Genomic DNA, 22,933 nt, shown 5'->3' on the forward strand with positions numbered 1-22,933 from the left:
CTTAACATAGCACACATCATTGTGTAGGAATTTACAGGGTAAGTTCCTCAGAAAGAACACCAAAAGGACACCGCTCACAACCAGATCACAGATCAATACACCAGTATTTTTGACGTGGTTAAAACCCTCAAAGAGGGAAACAGTCCACGGCCTGCGCCAACGTGGCTACTACAGGCAATTTATTAATCAAAGAATGAAAATTTACATAAGCTTCTCTCATGCACGGATTACCCGAACAATGACCCTCCATGCGCTTTAAATAGAACTCATGGACCAATCGGGTGTCAAGCCACGGATCAAGTGTCGGTAATACCGAGGAGAGAGTGAACCGTCGGATCACTACATATCGTGATCGTCGGATTGTAAGTTACAAAATGTACAACGGTAAAGAAACACACTTTACCTAACTCTATACCTAACTCTATACTAGACCAAGTTGAACTTAACTATTTCCTATGTGTCGGAATATCCTAACATCCCCCCTTAAGAACAACTTGGGATAGGATTGAAGGATTTACAAATATGACACAATAGGAGAAGGAAGGAGGCACTAGAGCCTATCCCCCCTTAGTGACAACTTCCTGAACTCCAAGCATATATCGAAGTTTAGTGAACTTCGCCTCTGTGAGAGCCTTTGTGAAGATGTCTGCAACCTGATCATCTGTTGAACAATATTGCACTTCAAGAACATGGTCATGAATGAGCTTTCTGACGAAGTGCATGTGTAGTTCAATGTGTTTGCTGCGCTGATGCTGGACTGGATCTTTGCATAGCTGAATGGCACTTTTATTATCACACCAAAGTGTGGTTGGATGCTGCTGCTCAAAGCCAAACTCTGATAGGATCTGACGAAGCCACAAGGCTTCCTTACTAGCTTCCACGGCACCACGATACTCTGCTTCTGCTGACGAAAGAGAAATGGCAGCCTGTTTCTTACAAGCCCATGTAATAGGTCCTGAACCAAGAGTGAAGACATAACCGGCAGTAGACTTCCGATCATCAGGGTCACCAGCCCAATCAGAATCAGTGAAACCAACTAATAGAGGAGCTGCTTTGGCACTGTAATGAATCCCAAACTGTACTGTACCTCGAACATAACGAAGTATTCTTTTAGCTGCTTTCCAATGACTTTCACGGGGGTTTTGCATAAAACGAGCAACAAGGCCAACAGCAAAGGAAAGGTCAGGACGAGTATGGGTTAAATACAAGAGTTTTCCTACAAGTTGATGGTATAAGGTAGCATCAACTTCAGGAGAAGTACAAGAGACTGAAAGTTTGACGCCAGACTGAAAGGGAGAAGGGGCTGGCTTACAGTCTTCCATGTGAAAATGACGAAGAATATCACAAGCATACTTGGACTGGGAAAGGGAAATACCCTCCTTGGATTGCAAGACTTGAAGACCGAGAAAATAGTGTAAGTGTCCTAAGTCTGTCATTTCAAATTTCTTTTTAAGGCTGGACTTCACATGGTTTATAAGGTTGGGATCACTACCAGTAAGAATAAGATCATCAACATAAAGAACAAGGATGATAAGAGAGTTGCCCACTTTCTTGGTGTAGACAGTATTGTCAGAATAACACCTAGAAAAGCCAGATTCTAAAAGAAAGCTATCCATTTTGGCATACCAAGCTCGAGGAGCTTGCTTGAGACCATAAAGAGATTTCTTAAGTCGACATACAAGGCTGGAGTCTGTTTGGATGAAGCCAATGGGTTGTTCCATATAGATTTCTTCATGCAAGTCCCCATGCAAGAAGGCAGATTTAACATCCATCTGATGGACTTCCCATTTTAAAGAGGCAGCAAGGGAAAGAACAAGGCGGATAGAGTTCATTTTGGCAACAGGGGAGAAGGTTTCAGTGTAGTCAATGCCTTCAACCTGTGAAAATCCCTTAGCAACAAGACGAGCTTTATGTTTATCAACTTTCCCATATGGTCCATACTTGGTTCTGTAAACCCATTTACATCTAACAAGTTTGCGTCCCTTTGGTAGAGGAACAAGATCCCATGTATCATTTGCCAACAATGAATGATATTCTTCATTCATAGCTGCTTCCCAATGTGGATGGCCTGAAGCTTCTGCAAAAGTGTCAGGATCATGATTTACTGGAGCTTGAGCCAGTAAAGAAGAGGCTCTTTCAAACTGAGAACGTGTACGTCGCTGATCTGTAGGATCACCGGCAAGATCACCTGCTGCATCCCGAGTAGCACAGACCCATCTTGGAAGTTGAGGATCCTGAGAAGGTGGGGGAGGATTATCATCCTCACTTTCATCATCTAAAGAAGAAATGTTTTCAAAAGTAGAAGAGATAGGAAGAGGTGGCACATCCGCCGGACTAGGCTCGCAGGCCGATTTATTTTCATCAAATTTTACATCTCTTCTAATGATAACATTTTTGGACTTAAATGGAATAAGTCTATAACCTTTTACATCTTCAGAATATCCAACAAAAGTACATTTCTCACTCTTAGGTTCTAAAGCTTTATGCTTTTCATCTGGAATATGGGCCCATGCTTCACTTCCAAAAACACGAAAGTGACTTACATCTGGTTTAATGGAACTCCAAGCTTCTTCTGGAGTGATATTCTTTAGAACCTTAGTAGGAGTGCGATTGATTATATAATTTGCACAATTAATTGCTTCGGCCCAAAAACTAAGACTGAGTCCTTTAGATTGCAGCATACAATTAGCCATTTCCTTTAAGGTGCGATTTTTCCTTTCAGCTACACCATTTTGTTGTGGAGTGTATGGAACAGTATGTTGCATTTGAATTCCATTTTCGGTGCAAAAGTTGATGAATGTGTTTTTAACATATTCTCCACCATTATCAGTTCTTAGCTTAAGAATTTGATGTCCAGATTGTTTTTCAACAAAGGCTTTGAAGGCCAAAAAAGTGTTAAATACTTCGCTCTTGAGTTTTAAGAAGTATACCCAAGTGCGTCTGGAGAAATCATCAATGAAAGTTAAGAAATACTTGCAGCCAGAGAATGAAGCAACAGGAAGTGGACCACATAAATCACTGTGCACAAGCTGTAAAGGGGCTGAGGCGTGCCAAGAGGCACGTTTTTCAAAACTGTCCCGATGATGTTTTCCGAGTACACATCCGGAACAAACACCATCTCTGCAAGATACCATAGGAAGACCTGTCACCATATTTTCTTTACATAGATGCTGAAGGGAGCGATAGTTTAAGTGACCAAATCGCTCATGCCAAAGTTTGCTCACTTCATCATTATGAGCAACAAATACTGAGGGAAGATTTGATGACCCAAAGTTGTGAAACTTATACAACCTTGTGGAATCATCAGCAATACCAGTAGCTAGAATCTGTTTAGTATCTCTCAGATCCTTGATTACAACATCATGAGGTGAAAATTCAACAATTTTACCTTCACCTGAATGAGTTATCTGATATACAGATAGAAGGTTGCAGGATAAGGTTGGAACACATAATACATCATTAAACTGACCATTGTCTAGATGAACAGTTCCAGTCCCTACAACATTAAGAGATCTATCATCACCAACATATATATTTTTGGTGTTACAATCATTTAAAGAAGAAAACATGGCTTGGTTTTTGGCCATGTGATAAGAGGCTCCAGAATCAATGAGCCACTCATGAGAATGAGAAGAAGAAGATACATTTAATGCATAACCAGACTGAGATGATTGACAACGACATGCAGAAAGTGCCATTTCGGAAGTTGAAGTTGAAGAATGCTCCACATGGATGTTATGTTTCTTCATTGCGGCTTCCAAGGCTTCCATCTTCTTAAAGCATTTAGATTCTAAGTGGCCATCTCGATTACAAAAGTTACAATGTCTATCAGTCTTCTTCCATTTGTTTTTATTGGTCTTATCATTTTGCTGAAATGATCTTTCATGTTGAGGCTGAGTTTGCTTAGGACCCTTGTTTGGTTTAGGACCATTCTTTTTAGGATATGACTTCTTAGGATTCTTTGAATTTGGTTGCTGCTGGGCGGCTAACACTTTCTTGGAAGAGTTTCCAAGATTAAGAAGACCAAGGTGTAAGAGTTTTTCTTGTTCTCTTATTAAGGAATCACAAAAGGAGTCAAAGGAAGGGGCCTTGTAGTCTTTTCCTTGACAAATGAAAGCTTCCCTTGTAGAATGGAAAGTGGAAACAAATACAGAGTAGGCTGGTCCCAACTTAGTAAGGATGGAATAAATAAGGTTACTATCTTCTTTCTTAACCTTAACACCTTCCAAGAGATATCTAAGGGTCTTGAATTTGGACAAGAAATCTTCAATGCAAGAAAAATTATTAGGATCCAAAGTAAGCAACTCATTTTCAAGTTGATGGGCTCTAATTTCATTTTTAATCCCAAAAACTTTAGTGATTTTTTCCAATGCTTCATGAGGAGTCTCAAGTTCTGCAATATGGAATCTAAGATCAGGAGAAATAGACATCCCTATCAAACCACGTGCTTGATCTTGTCTATTTTCCCATTTTGCAGCCTTGTCTTCATCTTTTGGTTTCTTCTCTTGGTCTGTGGCTATTCTGTAGAGACCTTTACTTCTAAGTAAATCTTCCATGTAGGCTATCCATTGGAAGTAGTTAGTGCTGTCAAGAATGACTTGGCATGGACTTTCCATTTTAAAAAAACTGAAGCTGAAGATGCTGAAAGTAAGTGTTCCAATGGATAGATCTCGAAAAATTAGGCTGTTTTAAAAAAAACGGCTCTGAAAAAGGCTTCCGGATGAAGAAGTTATGGCTTTTTGAAAAAAATTTGTTGAAGTTGCCGGCAAAGTGCGTGAATGTGCGGGAATGAAATAATCCGCCCCCACAAAATGGAGACTTGAACCCAAGACCTCTACTCTCTTAAAATAGCTTTGAACCAACTGATCTATACAAAAAATTAGAGAGAGAGAGAGAGAGAGGGGGGGGGGGGGCTTGGTTTGCATGCTTGCCTTGAGAAAACTCTTTTTCCCTACAAAACACAAAACACAAAACCCAACACGAATATGCAAAGAAAAATGAACCTTACGGCTCGAAGTTAGTTTTAACCAAAAAACTAAATATTTTCAAAAATGAACCTTGCGGCTCAAAGGTTAGCTTTAGCCGAAAAACTAAATATTTTTCTCAATGTTTCTGATTTTCCGAGATCACACTAAGGTGCAGGGAAAAGAGCATACGCATGAGAAAAATCCTTCCTTTCTGTTTCTGATTTGCCCAGATCGCACAGAGTCACAGGGCAAAGAGCATACGCAGAAATGAAAGGTATAGATCCGGTTAAAAACAAGCTAAATAAACTGAAACCGAAATAAGCAGAGAGAAAATAACAGTAAACTGCAAAAACACTGTATACCTCCCGATCTGAAAAATGACGCAGCTAGGGCTACCGGAAACCTTTTTGCGTGAAACGAAAGGGGTTCCTCACTGGAACAGATGCTCCGAACGCAACAGAGCAGTCCTCTCGGCCCGAAAGCAGTCAGAAACAGCAGATCTAGGAAACAACAACCGCATGCAGTTCTACCGGCTTCAGATTTGGATCACCAGCGGACGCGGCCCTCAAATAGCTCTGATACCATGTAGGAATTTACAGGGTAAGTTCCTCAAAAAGAACACCAAAAGGACACCGCTCACAACCAGATCACAGATCAACACACCAGTATTTTTGACGTGGTTAAAACCCTCAAAGAGGGAAACAGTCCACGACCTGCGCCAACGTGGCTACTACAGGCAATTTATTAATCAAAGAATGAAAATTTACATAAGCTTCTCTCATGCACGGATTACCCGAACAATGACCCTCCTTGCACTTTAAATAGAACTCATGGACCAATCGGGTGTCAAGCCACGGATCAAGTGTCGGTAATACCGAGGAGAGAGTGAACCGTCGGATCACTACATATCGTGACCATCGGATTGTAAGTTACAAAATGTACAACGATAAAGAAACACACTTTACCTAACTCTATACCTAACTCTATACTAGACCAAGTTGAACTTAACTATTTCCTATGTGTCGGAATATCCTAACACATTGCATATTAACAGAAATCCTAAATCCACACTAGAAAAACTAAACTTAACTTGCAGGTAAGTAGACAATCTAAATCTACACTTCATAGCACAACTTAAATGACCGAGAATGTGAGGAACTATAAAAGCAAAGTGACCGAAAGATATAACATGGTATGTAATAAACCTCAAAAGCAACTTTTAATGAAATAGAGGAGTTTAGAGGTTTCCTCAGCAGTGTTGGGATCATATTTGATGGCAGTCTCGTTGAGATGGAAACAATGGCCAACTTTCTCAGAGATATATTGCTCCACTTCATGACCTTCGCTTTTCATGGCTTTGCAATGCTCCACCTGCGTGTCACTAATAATGTCTTTATCAGCAATGGCCACAAGCATGCATGGAAACCTCAAGTCCTTCATAAGTGGAGCGTCAGGTCCCATTGCGTTGGTGATTGAATGATCTCTGGTGGCTAGGATACCCGCTGGTATTATTATTAGTTAAGAAATTATTATTTCAAATCATAACTAAGTTCTTCAAATAGTTTGAAGAACTTATCAACCATTTCTTGACTCAAAAGCGCAGATTCAGGTGGAATCTCCATCTCGGATGTGCTTCTTTCGGATCTCACATACCCAGGATGTATACAAACACCTCCTCACACGCAAACAGGACGCAGTAAATCAGCCGCCGGAGTGGCGAGCCACCTCGAGAACGAGGTTTCCCCTGAGTGCCTTCGCCCATTAGAAAGAATCACCTGAAATCGGGGTACTGACTAAGCCACAACTCCTCGCTCTCTTCACAGGCTACTAAACGGAGCCATAGAAGAGCCCTGAATGAGTTATCACAGGCTGCGAGGAGGCGATGCTCCTGAGCGAGTATGAAATCCACCAAAATGCATAATGAAGTATAATAAGTACCTTCCCCAGCGACAAGAATGAAGTAGAGGTTGATGATGTTGGTGCCATTGTCGTAGCAGTGGGGAAGGCATAAACTCTTTGTGAAGCCACCTACTAGAGAATCGGTCGACATCCCCACTGTCATCCTCTCTACCCCACAAGCATTCACGCATTCACCGCGCTTAAATTTCAAATTTTGAATTTCAAATAAAGGATTGTGAAGAGGTGTGCTTTAGTTGTCAACCTTTGGGAGATGTGAACCTGCACCACAAGGAAAAAGGGGTTGCCGGGAAATCAAGAGACGTCGTAATTATTTCCATGCTATGTATGACCATCACCCATGGCAACGTACCATCCATCTCCAAAAAGTCGCATTATAGACTACTCCCTTTTGAATGATTGAACTGCAAGAATTTTTTTAATGATTGATATGGTAAGAATTTAGAATGGCACGACACATTGTCACAACACTACCACATCTCATAGAATTTAAAAGCAATAGTACACTATGGCACAAACACATAGATGGTGGAGGTCTTGCAGTACTACAATGAAATCTTTCCCTCAACAATTATCAAAGAATATAAGGGAGACCAAGTTCTTTCATTTAATCCTAATGCCATAATTTTTTTTGAAATAATACTATAGGATTCTCATCCTAAAAGTTGACCATCTTAACCATCATGATGCTTACTGTGAATAAATCTTCATTTTTGTTTTCTGTCTATTTGTGTGAATTTGCTAAATTTCATTGCATATATATAAGACTAAGTTTTAAAATTTTGAAATTCCCCACACCACAGTTTATATATATATATAACACCAAGTTTTAAATTTTCGAAATTCCCCACGCCACAGTTTCTCTCAAGCTCACACTCTAAGTAACTTTGCAATGACTCGTTGAAACAGGCTAGCAAAATTGATCATGCTCTATCTCAAGGACACACATTTAAAATTACTAGTCTGTCGAGATATTAAATGTATGACACTAAACAAAATCTGAAGTTTATTCCACAAAAAATGTTGGGAGAATGGTTATATAAAAAGGATCACTCATATTTGTCTCCAATGTGAAATGGAACAATCTTATTATTTAGCTCAATCGAACTACATCATGTTATCTTTTTCAATCTTCTTTTTCTAATCAGCATTTTGAACTTTGCTACATCATCCCACCTGTCAGCTAGATATTTAAAAGCAATGCATAACGACCATCATTTTTTGGGTCTATGTTTAATAGGTGGTCTGTTGTATACTTTCCCAACTCAATGTTGCCATGTAGTTTACAAGCATTGAACAATGACCCCGACAGACCAACGTTGGGCTTTAAACTTATATTTTCAATAAAACTCCATCCCTCATCAAGATTGGGAACAAAATCCCTATTGCAATGTATGTGTTCTTTATGACTTTGTAGCATTCCTTGAGTCTCTTGCAAATAATCCATTTGATAACCTGTAGATAAATTTCCAGCAATCTCATGCAAATCCCTCGAATCCATTTGATAACCTATGGAGAAATTACCAATAATCTCATATATACAAAAAGAGAGAAGTGGATCGTTTATTTCAAGAATCGAATGAAGTTCCAAGGCCGTGAACTTCATAATAAAGGAAGAATATGTTAAATAGGGAGCATATATCCTCACCTATACAACATTTAATGTACTGTTGTGAGGTGTATATTATTTACCCTAGTTCTTGAAGAATCAATTGCAATCGTTATACACAGGAAAAAGTGTTTAATGACAAAACAAAAAGTTGTAATTGTTGATGCAAAACCCTTTATCTATGTTATCTTCTTAATAGGCAGTGTACCCAGGTCAATAGAACAAAGGATTGATTGGGATTTTACTATGCTGAACAATGAATGAACCTATTTCATATAATTATATGCTATGCTAATGTGCATGAAAAACAAATTCATTGTATCTACTTTCAAGAATGTAGTAATAAGAAATGCCAAAATCTTAGGATTTTATTAAGGAGAGTTTGTCAGAAAAGATTTTTCTTTTCAATGATTGAATATTTATCAAGTTAGTAAGAAAATAATTGAATGGGTGAATAGTTTGTAGGACATGTATTAAGTTCCTTTGATGATCAGGAAAATCATTTGCACTTGCATAGTTTGCATGGCTTCCCTATAGCAACAACTAAGCCATTAAAACAATTTGAATATAACATCCTGAGAGTTACAAAGTTTGAAAAAATAAGAGAATATATTAAAGACTGTGAACTAAATGAGTTGAGCAGTGACAACAATTGTGAATTCATGGTCTAAAGTTAAACAAATGCCATTTATTCTTAGATAATGAAGGACAAACATAAAAATGGTGATTCCATGGTCCAAACAAATTGGTCTTTGAAATAAATCTTATCTATTATTGGACACTAAAGAACAATAATGCAAGCCAATCCATCCTCTGCATACATCAATTAATAAAAAGTTATAATTGTAAGAACATAAATACAATGCAATGGAAGAAGCAATGATGGAAAGTGTATTAGATTCACAACCATGGAATCTTATCAATGAAAATTCCATGAAAATACAGTGACAACATTGGGCTTGATGGAAGTCCTTATCCTATGAACTGGCTCTAAGCAAAAACAAAACCAACCTTGTGAATCAAATTGAAAGGCCACAAAAGAGATTTCCTTACAGATTGATTGAGAAAATTACTTAGATTATGCATAAGAAACCCAGAGAAGAGAAGGGGCATCCTTCATAGAGCTCATGTTTGAGAATCCCATTACAGTTCCAGACTAGTAATATAGAAGAAATCAACATATTCCACTTGGCATTGAAGAGAAAGCATTAGGTTCCATGGTTAATATGAACCCTAATTTATGGAATGAACTAACACTTCACCGCAGCACAGACAACACCATTCTTAACAAGAGGAAAATCATATCCTCAAGCCCATTCATGCAACTTAGTATCATATATCAACATCAACCCTTATTTTAGGCCTCTAGCACACCTCCCACTCCTCCTAAGCAAATCATAAATGCAACCTCCGACTTGCAAAATATAAACATGGGTACCCATCGTAACACATGAGAATTTTAGCACATTGTCCATCCTTAAAGGAGAAGGAATAGGAGGAGGCTTAATCTGACTCCACGAATCGTTCTTGGTATCATATCTCCAGAAAGATAATTCAACTAAATGACTTGAAAACATATAAATATATGATCCCATCACTACACAAGCAATCACAGAACCCCTCATTGGCAAGGCCTTAGTCTTGAGCCAAGTATTAGTCTTGGGGTCATAGGAATCCATAGAGCCCACATAAGCATAAGGTTGCAATGAGAAACCATTATTTTTACCAAACTTAAGCCCCCCAATTACATAAAAAATCCCATCCACAACAGCTGTTAGGTCCCTACAATACTAGTGATTACCCCATTACTATTGTAGTTGTATCCCTTATTAATATTGTTGTGCCCCTATTGTCCCCATATTGTTATTATTGTGCCCCATAGAATCCCTCTATTGTTATTTTTGTGACTTTATATTATTATTGTTAGGTCGGCTAGTTTATATTGTGACTCCTTAGACTCCTATATATAGAAAGGAGGTTTTGTCATTTGAATCATCAAGGAATCATTCATTTGTGTAATGTAAAGGAGGTTGCCCCCTCGAAGAGGCTGAATTCTAAGGCGTTGATCTATATTTTCTATCTTTTTGTGAGCCGGTTTCATAACATTTGGTATCAGAGCTTTGGATTCTAGGGTTTTGCTGCTCCAAATAGGTCATCGTGGAATTTTTGCTATAACTTTCTTTCTGCGATGTTTCATAAGAAAAAAAAAACCCATTTGAGATGAAATCGCACTGAACCTTGGGTCCGAATTTCAGAGCTTTTCGCGCTATATTTACAGAGATATGACCTGAGGAAGTTGGTCTTTTTGCAGACTCTTGAATTACATTCCAAACAAATGACTTGGTGAAAATCGTCATAACTTTCTCTCTAAGCATTGGATTGAAATTTCATAAGAAGTGGACTGTAGTTTCTTGTATAAATTGTTCAAAGCCAAAGGTCAAAACAGGCACACGTGGCATGTCGTACAAGTTCGCTCTACTGAACTAGTCTATAATCAAGTCACTGTGGGAGATTTGGTATAAATCTGCCTTGGAGAACCCAATTTGGATCAAACTGGTGGCATTCGAAAGAGGACACAGAGGGCTACTGCAGGTCACAATTTCAGAATTGGATGATCTGAAATTATAGAGATACATCGGAGGCAATATCGATCTCCTACAAAGTGAAAAAAGGTGTGTAGATTTTCTTAAATTTTTGCTTAAGCTTAGTTTGAAAAATTATTTTGAAGGAATTCAAAGGGCATAGTAGAGCATTATTATCAGTAATTGATGCCCCGAGGAAAGAAAATGCAAACACCTAGTAAGCAACCTGAAATCTCTAGCATGACTCATGAAGAAGAGGAAGAAATACTACATGATATAACAAAATTACAAGACCAGGTGCAACAAATGTCACTCTCACAAAAGCTAACAGAAGCTAAGATAAATGGTGTGGAATCTAAGATAAAGGGCGTGGAAGCTAAGATGAATGGCATGAAAGCTAAGATGGACAATTTGAAGATAGATTTGAAGAAAGATTTGAAGACATACATGGGAGATTTGAAGACAAATTTGACAAATTTTCTACAAGAAATACTTACTAATGGTGAAAGGGTAGTAAAGGAAACTCATGATGTGAACAAAAGAAATGTTAATAATGATTTCATAGACTCTAATGTTGGATCGAAGACCCACCATATTCCAAAAATCGATATGAGGAAGTTTGATGGCAAGGATCCCGCAACATGGATATTACAGATGGAGCAATTTTTCGATCTCAATAATGTGCAAAACACACAAAAGGTACGTATTGCAACTTTATATTTGGAACCAAATCAGTTTGTATGGTATCAATGGCTTTGCTCTCGTAAACAAATTATCACTTGGGCAATTTTTACGGAAGAATTGACAGCACATTATGAGGATACAAAAAGAAACACTTTTTTTAGCCAATTGATAAGTCTCAAACAAAAGGGTTCAATAATGGAGCACATTGAGGAGTTCCAAAAATTGAACATAAGGGTAAAAAATATTCCAGAGGAGCATAGGATTGATGTGTTCATAGGGACTTTAAAGGATAATATCCAACATGATGTTCACCTTTGGGAACCTGATTCATTAGAGAAGGCATTCAGGTTAGCAAGAAAAATGGAAAGCAAAATTATGGCAACCAGGAAGCATACCACTCACAACTATAAAGATGGAAGTGTTGTTGCCCCTAGTCTTCCACAACCTATAAGGTTGACACCACAACAATTGGAAGAAAAAAGAGCAAAAGGGCTTTGTTACAATTGTGATAGCAAATACACTAAAGGTCATAAGTGTGCTGAGAAGAAATTATTCTACATAGATTGTGAAGAGGAAGAAGAAAAGGAGCAAGAAAGGTCAAAAGAAGAGGATATACTCCAGGAACAAAGCCTAGATAAAGAAGAAATGAATCCAACCATATCTTGTAATGCATTGGCGGGAATTACCACTCCTCAAACCATCAAGATAGAAGGACAAATCAAGAAGAAAAAGGTAATAGTGTTGATTGATTCAGGAAGTACCCACAATTTTATTCATTGTAAGGTAGCAAAAGAATTGAATTGCTTCCTATATCCAGCACCAGAGTGTCAAGTGATGGTTGCAAATGGAGGAACAATAAATTGCTCTAGAAAGTGCCATAATATCCCCATGGGAGAATATGTATTGACTAGCCCAATGCTTTCCATTCCAATGGGAGGTGTTGATGTTGTACTAGGAGTCCAATGGCTACAATCCTTGGGTACAATAGCTTTTAATTTTCAAGAACTTTTCATGAAATTTTCTGTGGAAGGAAAGGAAGTTGAATTAAGGGGTATTGCAGGGAAACCGGGAAAGATAATCAGCTCTAACGGTATGACAAAGCTTCTAAAAAAGGAACAAAGAGGTGTAATTGCACAATTATGTTCACTAGATGTTTCCACATCAAAATCATCTATTTCTCCAGATCTCCAAAAAGTCTTGGACAATCATTCCAAGGTATTTGAGACTCCCAAAGGTCTCCCACCTATTCGTGATCATGATCATGCTATTCATCTGATTCCAGGAAGTTTTCCTCCAAACATCAGGCCGTACAGATATCCCTATGCCCAAAAGAGTGAAATTGAACGTATGGTTGCAGAAATGCTAGAGGCTGGTATAATTCAACCTAGTCAAAGTTCTTTCTCTGCTCCAGTAGTATTGGTGCACAAGAAGGATGGATCATGGTGCATGTGTCCAGATTATAGGGAGCTCAACAAGCTCACTATTAAAGATAAGTTTCCCATTCCTGTCATTGATGAATTACTAGATGAATTGCATGGATCAATTTACTTCACCAAGTTGGATCTTCGTTCAAGATATCATCAAATCAGAATGAAGACTGAAGACATTCCGAAAACAAAATTTAGAACTCATGAGGGTCATTATGAATTTTTGGTCATGCCTTTTGGCCTTACCAATGCACCTTCTACATTTCAAGGTTTGATGAATTCCATTTTCAAACCCACCCTTAGAAAATTTGTGTTAGTATTTTTTGATGATATACTAATCTACAGCAAGTCTTGGAAGGATCATGTTGAACATGTTGACAGGGTGCTACAACTATTGGAGGAGAAACAATTATATGCAAAAAGATCCAAATGTTTCTTTGGAGTACAAGAGGTGGAATATCTGGGTCATATTGTATCTCATGAAGGAGTTAAGGTAGACCCTAGCAAAATTAAAGCCATTAAGGAATGGAAAATCCCCACATCCATAAAGCATCTGCGAGGATTTCTTGGGTTGACAGGGTATTATCGCAAGTTTGTTAAGAATTATGGGAGAATAGCAGCACCTCTAACAACATTATTGAAGAAAGATGCATTTTCATGGACTCCAGAAGCAACAAAGGCCTTTGAACATCTTAAAGAGGCAATGTGCCAAGCACTGGTCTTAGCTACATCGGACTTCACAAAAACCTTTATTGTGGAATGTGATGCTTCAGGAAATGGAATTGGTGTTGTTTTAATGCAAGATGAAAGACCCATTGCTTTTGAAAGTCGTCCAATCAAGGGAAAGTTTTTACACAAAGCTATTTATGAGAAGGAAATGTTGGCAATACTCCATGCACTTAAGAAATGGCAACCCTACCTAATGGGAAGACACTTCAAGGTAAAAACGGATCATGATAGCCTTAAATACTTTTTAGAACAAAGATTATCCTCTGAAGAGCAACAAAAGTGGGTCACAAAGATGTTGGGTTATGACTTTGAAATCATCTACAAAAAAGGGAAGCAAAATGTGGTGGCAGATGCACTCTCAAGAAAGGATGAGGATGTGGAAGCATTGTTGTGCGCCATTTCTATTATCCAACCAGATTGGATAAATGAAGCAAGGGAGGAATGGAAGAATGATGAAGAAGTGTGGGCACTTATTCGAAAGTTACAACAAGATTCCAGTACATCTGATACATTTAGCTAGAAAAATGATTCTTTATGGTACAAAGATCGCTTATACCTCTGTAAGAATTCCCAGCTCAAACAAAAGATTCTTATGGAATTGCACACTTCTCCCTTAGGAGGGCACTCAGGATTTTTAAAAACTTACCACAGGGTTAAGAAGGAATTTTTTTGGGATGGCCTTAAATCGGATATTCAAAAGTTTGTGGCAGAATGTTTGGTTTGCCAACAAAATAAAGTTGAAACAATTAAGACCCCAGGTCTATTACAACCTTTATCCATTCCAAGCCAATGTTGGGAGGAGGTTTCAATGGATTTTATCACAGGTTTACCCAAGTCTGAGGGAAAGAGTGTCATCATGGTGGTAGTTGACAAACTTACCAAGTATGCACACTTTTGTGCATTATCACATCCATTTAAAGCCAGTACAGTTTCTACTGCATTTATGGAAACAATTCAAAAGCTACATGGAAATCCAAAGATTATTGTAAGTGACAGAGATCCCATTTTCACTGGAAATTTTTGGACATAATTATTTTCTTGTCTTGGTACTCAGTTAGCTCATAGCTCATCTTATCATCCTCAATCTGATGGGAAAATTGAGATAGTAAACAAATGTTTGGAAGGATATCTTCGTTGCTTTGTATCTGATAAACAGACACAATGGGTCAAATGGCTTCCTCTGGCTGAATGGTGGTATAACACTTCCTTCCATACAGCAACAAAAATGACCCCATTTATGGCACTTTATGGATATCAGCCACCATCCATCACATCATATTTAAGAGAAAATTCTAAGGTTCAAGCAGTGGAACATCACATCGAGCATCAACAACAAGTCCTCCAACTCTTAAAGGATAACCTCGTGTTGGCGCAGAATAGAATGAAACAACAGGCAGATCAACATCGCAACGAAAGAAGTTTTGATGTAGGTGATTGGGTATTCCTACAACTACAACCATATAAACAAATGTCCCTCAAGCAAGCTAAGAAGGATAATAAATTATCACCAAAGTATTATGGTCCGTACAAGGTGTTGCAAAAGATTGGTACTATGGCATACAAATTGGAGCTTCCTGCAGCTTCTCGATTGCACCCAGTTTTTCATGTTTCATGTTTAAAGAGGGTTATAGGCGACAAGCTCCCAGTTCAAACAATATTGTCAAAACTTGACGAGGAAGGAAAAATTATATTGGAACTGGAAGCAGTCACAGAAACAAGAACTCGACAGCTACGAAATCGATCAATTTCAGAGTATCTCATCAAGTGGAAGAACTTATCCGCTGAAGATTCCACATGTGAGGATGAGAATTTTATACAGAAGCATCCAGAACTACTCAAGCGTTGAGGACAACACTTTTTTGAAGGAGAGGGGCATGTTAGGTTCCTACAATACTAGTGATTACCCCATTACTATTGTAGTTGTATCCCTTATTAATATTGTTGTGTCCCTATTGTCCCCATATTGTTATTATTGTGCCCCATAGAATCCCTCTATTTTTATTTTTGTGCCTTTATATTATTATTGTTAGGTCAGCTGGGTTATATTGTGACTCCTTAGACTCCTATATATAGAAAGGAGGTTTTGTCATTTGAATCATCAAGGAATCATTCATTTGTGTAATGTAAAGGAGGTTGCCCCCTCGAAGAGGTTGAATTCTAAGGCGTTGATCTATCTTTTCTATCTTTTTGTGAGTTGGTTTCATAACAACAGCACCCAGGAAGCCATATCTCTTTCTAGGAATATTTCCAATGTGTCTCCATAAATCAAGGTTATGAACATATTCCTCTACATGAAAAATGGCTTCCCTACAAGCATCTCTCCTCAAAGAGCCTCCAGCAACATAAATCCCGCCAAAAATTACACAGTAACCTTTCGTTTTCAGAGGCATCGCTCAGTCTTTGGAACTAATTTATAGATTCTATACCAATACAGTCATTTTATCTGCTTTTTGCGCTGATTAAGGTTATAAGTGTACTTCTCTACTTTACTGAACTCCATCTGGCTGCATTGGATTGTTGACAACATAATGTTTCATGTTACCACTTGCTAAGTTTGACAACATAACGTTTCATGTTACCACTTGGTAAGTCTGGAAAACTATTACAACTCCTTCTAAGAAAAGACACCAAAGTTTCATTATATCTAGGCAAGTTAACTGCAGTGATACGTAGAGCTTCTTGGAAGAACAAAAAAAATTAACATATCATAACTCAGTACATTAAGAAAACAATTGTATATTGGTCCCTACTTGGAAAAAGTGGAACTTTTAACTTTAAAATCCAAGTCTACAACTAGGCCTGACAAAATTCTTTATCTCAATCACAATCTTTTTTCAGGTTAATCATTTTATATATGGAAGTTTTTGAGGTACTTATCATGGAACCGTTTTCAAGTTTATAGCAATACATGAGATTTAACACTGAGACAGTTTGACCTGTAAATTTTAGGAAATTATTTGAAGGCAAAAGTTTGTTTTTTGTCCAATAGATAGATTGAAGTATGCGTTATCAGAAGCTAAAATCTATGACAAATTCAAATTAGAAGACATAGTAACATTTGTAATTGCAAATTGCAGAAGCTTCTGTATATCGAGATATAATTCCATTTCAATTCATATATTATGTCCAGTGACCAAATTTTCCACCGATCTCATATTCATATATATATAATTGAGTAACTATGTTAGAAGATGTTGCAGCTAAATGCTAAAGCAGAGATTATATCACAGTATAGTTGATCTACATGCAGATCTAAAAAGATTCTGAAAGGGAGAGAATAACACATATGTTCTAGAAAAAAATACCATCATCTTATTATGAAGGAGAGGTGAGTATTTTATAAACAATGCAAACATTCTCCTTATGCATTTTTAATTACAAAATATATGAGATAAAAATCAATTACATTATTAGATAAAACAACTATAGAGATGTTTCCATCTTTACTAGTTTTTTTTTATGTTTCCTTCTTTTTGAGTTTTAGATGTTGCCAAGAAAGTAGTGTGCTTTTTCTTAGTTGTCCATATGTTTCTGATTGGTGATTCTTTCTTGGTTTCCCAATTCCCCCCTATTTAGAATGGGAAGCATCCCGACTTCCACCACCAAAGGAGGTAAATTGTGCTTCAATGATTCTATTATCAGCCATTGGGTATGCATTGGTGTGCGTCCCTTCCGACCAACAAGATATGATAAGCCAAGATTCACATTGGCACCCCTAACCAATGCCATTCTGCTCAATGAGAGTTTCCCCTGTGAAACAATAGAACTCGTTACATGCTTTCCCATCAGAAGAGGTGAGCGGTGAGTTGTTGAGATCATTCCTGCATAGAAAGTAGCATGAATTTGGGAAAAAGAAAAAGCTTTCTTGTCTAACACGGAATATTCCACAACATGTCCCTTCAAATTTTTGAGAATAGGGCCCTTCATTGACTGCCATTCTTCAATTGTTTTCCTATTGTTGAATACAATATCCACAATCTACTCAAAAGTTGTTGACAATGGCTTTGGCCCAACTTGTGTGGCACTCTTGTGACTAGAATTTGAACTTGAGCTTTCATCCATTGCTACCATTGATGGCTTTCTTTGAACCACATTATTAACACCATTAGATGTTGCATATCTCTTTACAACCTGCATATTTTTGTGTCTAGTCTGACCTTTGACAACAACGTGTTTCTTTGATGAATCATGTCCAATAGATGGTTTTCCAACAAGGCAAAAGGATGGGGCAGTGGATAAGGAAGCACTTGGAATAAGATTGATTTGGTGTTCAATAGAGAATTGGGGATGAAAAATTGTGGGTTTGGTGAAGATATTTGCAAATTTTGGATGTAGTGAGCCATGGCAGGGAGTATTGGGTTGGTGTTGTTTTCTGGCTTGACAGAGCGAACCAAACACAAAGGACTATATTGGTTTATATTGACTTTATTAATGGAAACTTTGCTAGTAAGAGGTTGGATTGATGTGAGGGCCGACGATGTGAGCACATAGGTGCGGCCCTCATGTTGAAAGTGGTATTTGTGATCTTTAGCATGATAAACAACATCTTGGGCTTGTTGGTATGGAATGCCTAGTAACAAATTGACACAATCGAGAGGAGAAACATCACATACCACAGTATCTCAAAAATGAACAATAGAAAACGTGACAACACAATGTTGGGAGACAGTAAGACGAGGGTCTTCCTTTTGAACCCAACCTAGCTGATATGGGTTGGGGTGTGGAGTGGTGGGAAGGCTAAGGCAGTGAACCAAGTCTTGTGCCACAAGATTCTTTTGACTCCCATTGTCGAGGATAAGAGTCACCAACTCATGTTTGATTTGACAATTATGGGTAAATAGAGGTGTAGCAGAGGTTCCAGCTTCATTAGCAGTCATGAGGATGAGAGAGGGGTCTACTTTGGTAGGATTGTCAAGAGAAACAACTGCAAGTGAGGTAGATGAATTTTGTTATTCTACCTTTGTAAAACGAGTCTTGTTGGGGTGCATATTTTGAAGTACATGATAGTCTGCTGAAGCATGTGATTTGGTCTTATGAAATGTATGCCAACGAGATGAGTCAGGGGCCACATTGGATGGACTAGCAGAAGATGGACCATTTTTCGTTCGAGGAGATCGAGTTTGAGGAGCCACTTTACGTTCTACAGTCAAGGCCCGAATAAAGGCCTTGTCCAAGGAAGTATTATCAAACAACTCAACTTCTTGATGAAAAAACATTAGTAGACCAGAATTAAATTTAATAATTAATACCTCTTCCGGATCAAAGATATAGAGTTGAATGCACAATTTGCAGAAGACATCAATGTATGCTTGCACTGATTGATTTGGTAGTTTTCAGAGTTGCAACCATTTGGCAAGGAGATTCTGGAGATATCCTGAGGGGTAAAAACGTGCTCTTAAGGCTTGTAGAAGTCATCCCAAGATGTGATATGTGTGGATCTGGTCTCGGCTTGGTCTCCGAGCTCCACAACCAAGGATATATTCTCGAGTTGAGTATCCCACCATGTTTGCGCCAGGCCCTCCAACTGTAGACTAGCAATTTGAAGCTTCATGTCCTCTTCCATCGTGTGACATGTTTTGAAATAGGTAGAGAGACTACAAAGCTAAGAATCAATGACCTCTCCATTTATTTGGCCCAAAATTTTGGGCAATTGAAAGCATGTATCCAACTGCATTTGTCCAAGAGGGTGTCTCTGTTGTTGCATCGTAATTAGCTCTTGCATAGCCATGGATAAATCATGGACTAGTGAGCCCTTGGTTGAGGGTTCTCGACATGGCGGCATGATTTTCATCCACTAAAGAAATTGAAAGGTATGACCTAAAGCGAAAATTTGTGATGGGAATCTGAAGCAAGGAGGAAGCATTAAGAAGGGTGTTGAATTGTTAAGCCACAAATCCCAAAAAAAAATAAAAATCTTTGAACAAGTGGATGGCTTACAAGATCTTATGCTCTAATACCAATAATTCCAGTAAAACATAAAAATACATATACAGTCTTGTGTACTACTGATGCATAACCCTTTATTTGTGCTATCTTCTTAATAGGCAATGCACCCAGGTTAATAGAACAAGGGATTAATTGGGATTTTACTATGTTGAACAGCTATTGAACCTCTTTCATATATTTATATGCTCTGTTGATGTGCATGAAAAACAAACTCATTTCATCTACTTTCAGGAATGTAGTAATAAGAAATGCCAAAATCTCAGGATTTTATTAAGGACAGTTTGTCAGACAAGATTTTTCTTTTCGATGATTGAATATTTATCAAGTTAGTAAGAAAAACATTGAATGGGTGAACACTAAACACAGTTTGTAGGACATGTATTAAGTCCTTTTGATGATCAAGAAAATCATGTGAACTTGAACTATTTGCATGGATGCCCTATAGCAACAACTAAGCCATCAAAATAACTTGAATATAAGATCCTGAGAGTTACAAAGTTTGAAAAAATAAGAGCATATATTAAAGACTGTGAACTAAATGAGTTGAGCAGTGACAACAATTGTGAATTCATGGTATAAAGTTAAACAAATGCCATTTATGCTTAGATATGAGTCTCTTACAAATAATCCATTTGATAACCTGTAGATAAACTGCCAACAATCTCATGCAAATCCCTCGAATCCATTTGATAACCTATGGAGAAATTACCAGTAATCTCATATATACAAAAAGAGAGAAGTGGATCGTTTATTTCAAGAATCGAATGAAGTTCCAAGAGTCGTGAACTTCATAATAAAGGAAGAATATGTTAAATAGGGAGCATATATCCTCACCTATATAGCATTTAATGTATTGTTTTGAGGTGTATATTATTTACGCCAGTTCTTGAAGAATCAATTGCAATCGTTAAACACCAGCAAAAGTGTTTAATGAAAAAAATGAAAAGTTGTAATTTCTGATGCAAAAACCTTTATCTGTGCTATATGCTTAATAGGCAGTGCACCCAGGTCAATAGAACAAGGGATTAATTGGGATTTTACTATGTTGAACAGCTAATGAACCTATTTCATATATTTATATGCTCTGCTGATGTGCATGAAAAACAAACTCATTTCATCTACTTTTAGGAATGTAGTAATAAGAAATGTCAAAATCTCAAGATTTTATTAAGGACATTTGTTCAGACAAGATTTTTCTTTTCGATGATTGAATATTTATCAAGTTAGTAAGAAAATCATTGAATGGGTGAACACAATTTGTAGGACATGTATTAAGTTCCTTTGATGATCAGGAAAATCATTTGAACTTGAATTGTTTGCATGGCTGCCCTATAGCAACAACTAAGCCATCAAAACAACTTGAATATTAAGTTTCTTTGATGACCAGGAAAATCATTTGAACTTGAACTGTTTGCATGGATGCCCTATAGCAACAACTAAGCCATCAAAACATCCCGAGAGTTACAAAGTTTGAAAAAATAAGAGCAGATATTAAAGACTGTGAACTAAATGAGTTGAGCAGTGACAACAATTGTGAATTCATGGTCTAAAGTTAAACAAATGCCATTTATGCTTAGATAATGAAGGACAGACATAAAAATGGTGATTCCATGGTCCAAACAAATTGGTCTTTGAAATAAATCTTATCTATTATTGGACACTAAAGAACAAGAATGCAAGCCAATCCATCCTCTGCATACATCAACTAATAAAAAGTTACAATTGTAAGAACATAAATACAATGCAGAGGAAGAAGCAACGATGGAAAGTGTATCAGATCCACGGCCATGGAGGCTTATCAATGAAAATTCCATGAAAATACAGTGACAACATTTAGGCTTGATGGAAGTCCTTATCCTATGAACTGGTTCTAAGCAAAAACAAAACCAACCTTGTGAAATCAGATCGAAAGGCCACAAAAGAGATTTCCTTACAGATTCATTGAGAAAATTACTCAGATTATGCATAAGAAACCCAGAGAAGAGAATGGGCATCCTTCATAGCTCATGTATGAGAATCTTGTTACAGTTCCAGACTGGTAATACAGAAGAAATCAGCATATTCAGCTTGGCATTGAAGAGAAAGCATTAGGTGCCATGGTTAATATGAACCCTGATTTATGGAATGAACTAACACTCCACCGCAGCACAGACAACACCATTCTTAACAAGAGGAAAATCAGGTCCTCTAGCCCATTCATGCAACTTAGTATCATAGATCAACACCAACCCTTCTTTCAGGCCTCTAGCACACCTCTCGCTTCTCCTAAGAAAATCATCAATGCAACCTCCAACTTGCAAAATATAAACACAGGTACCCATTGTAACACAAGAGAATTTTAGCACATTATCCATCCTTAAAGGAGATGGAATAGGAGGAGGCTTAATCTGACTCCATGAATCATTCCTGGTATCATATCTCCAGAAAGACAATTCAACTGCATGACTTGACAACATATAAATATATGATCCCATCACTGCACAAGCAATCACACAACCCCCCATTGGCAGGGCCTTGGTCTTGAGCCAAGTATTAGTCTTGGGGTCATAGGAATCCATAGAGCCCACATAAGCATAAGGTTGTAATGAGAAACCATTCTTTTTACCAAACTTAAGCCCTTCGATTACATAAAAAATCCCATCCACAACAGCACCCAGGCAACCATATCTCTTTCTAGGCATATTTGCAATGGGTCTCCATAAATCAAGGTCAGGAACATATTCCTCTGCATGAACAATGGCTTCCCTACAAGCATCTCTCCTCAGAGAGCCTCCAACAACATAAATCCTGCCATAAATTACACAGTAACCTTTCGTTTTCAGAGGCATCGCCCGGTCTTTGGAACTGATTTATAGATTATATACCAATACTGTTGTTTTATTTTATTTTAGCATTGATTAAGGCTATAAGCATACCTATAGACTACGATTGAACTGAAAAATCAATGAGCGAGTCAGTTATGAGCAGTAAGGAGTCAGTTATGAGATCAATGGAGAGAAACATTTCAATCGTTTAACACCTAATCTGATGGTGCATAGCGAGGACAACGAGGACCAGAAGAGAGTTCATTTC

General features: G+C 37.8%; 3 pseudogenes; all 3 read right to left on the reverse strand.

Moving 5' to 3' along the window:
* Window positions 1-6,173: 6,173 nt before the first annotated feature.
* LOC149252371 (strigolactones hydrolase CXE15-like) lies at window positions 6,174-7,017 on the reverse strand (annotated as a pseudogene).
* Window positions 7,018-9,743: 2,726 nt separating this feature from the next.
* On the reverse strand, window positions 9,744-16,305 carry LOC149252372 (F-box/kelch-repeat protein At5g26960 pseudogene; annotated as a pseudogene).
* A 5,589-nt stretch (window positions 16,306-21,894) lies between these two features.
* On the reverse strand, window positions 21,895-22,689 carry LOC149252373 (F-box/kelch-repeat protein At5g26960 pseudogene; annotated as a pseudogene).
* Between the last annotated feature and the right edge of the window lie 244 nt (window positions 22,690-22,933).

Source organism: Pinus tabuliformis, chromosome 7 (genome assembly GCF_031772625.1).
Source record: "Pinus tabuliformis cultivar Carrire ecotype Pingquan chromosome 7, CPIR1, whole genome shotgun sequence".
In the NCBI taxonomy this organism is placed as follows: Eukaryota; Viridiplantae; Streptophyta; class Pinopsida; order Pinales; family Pinaceae; genus Pinus; species Pinus tabuliformis.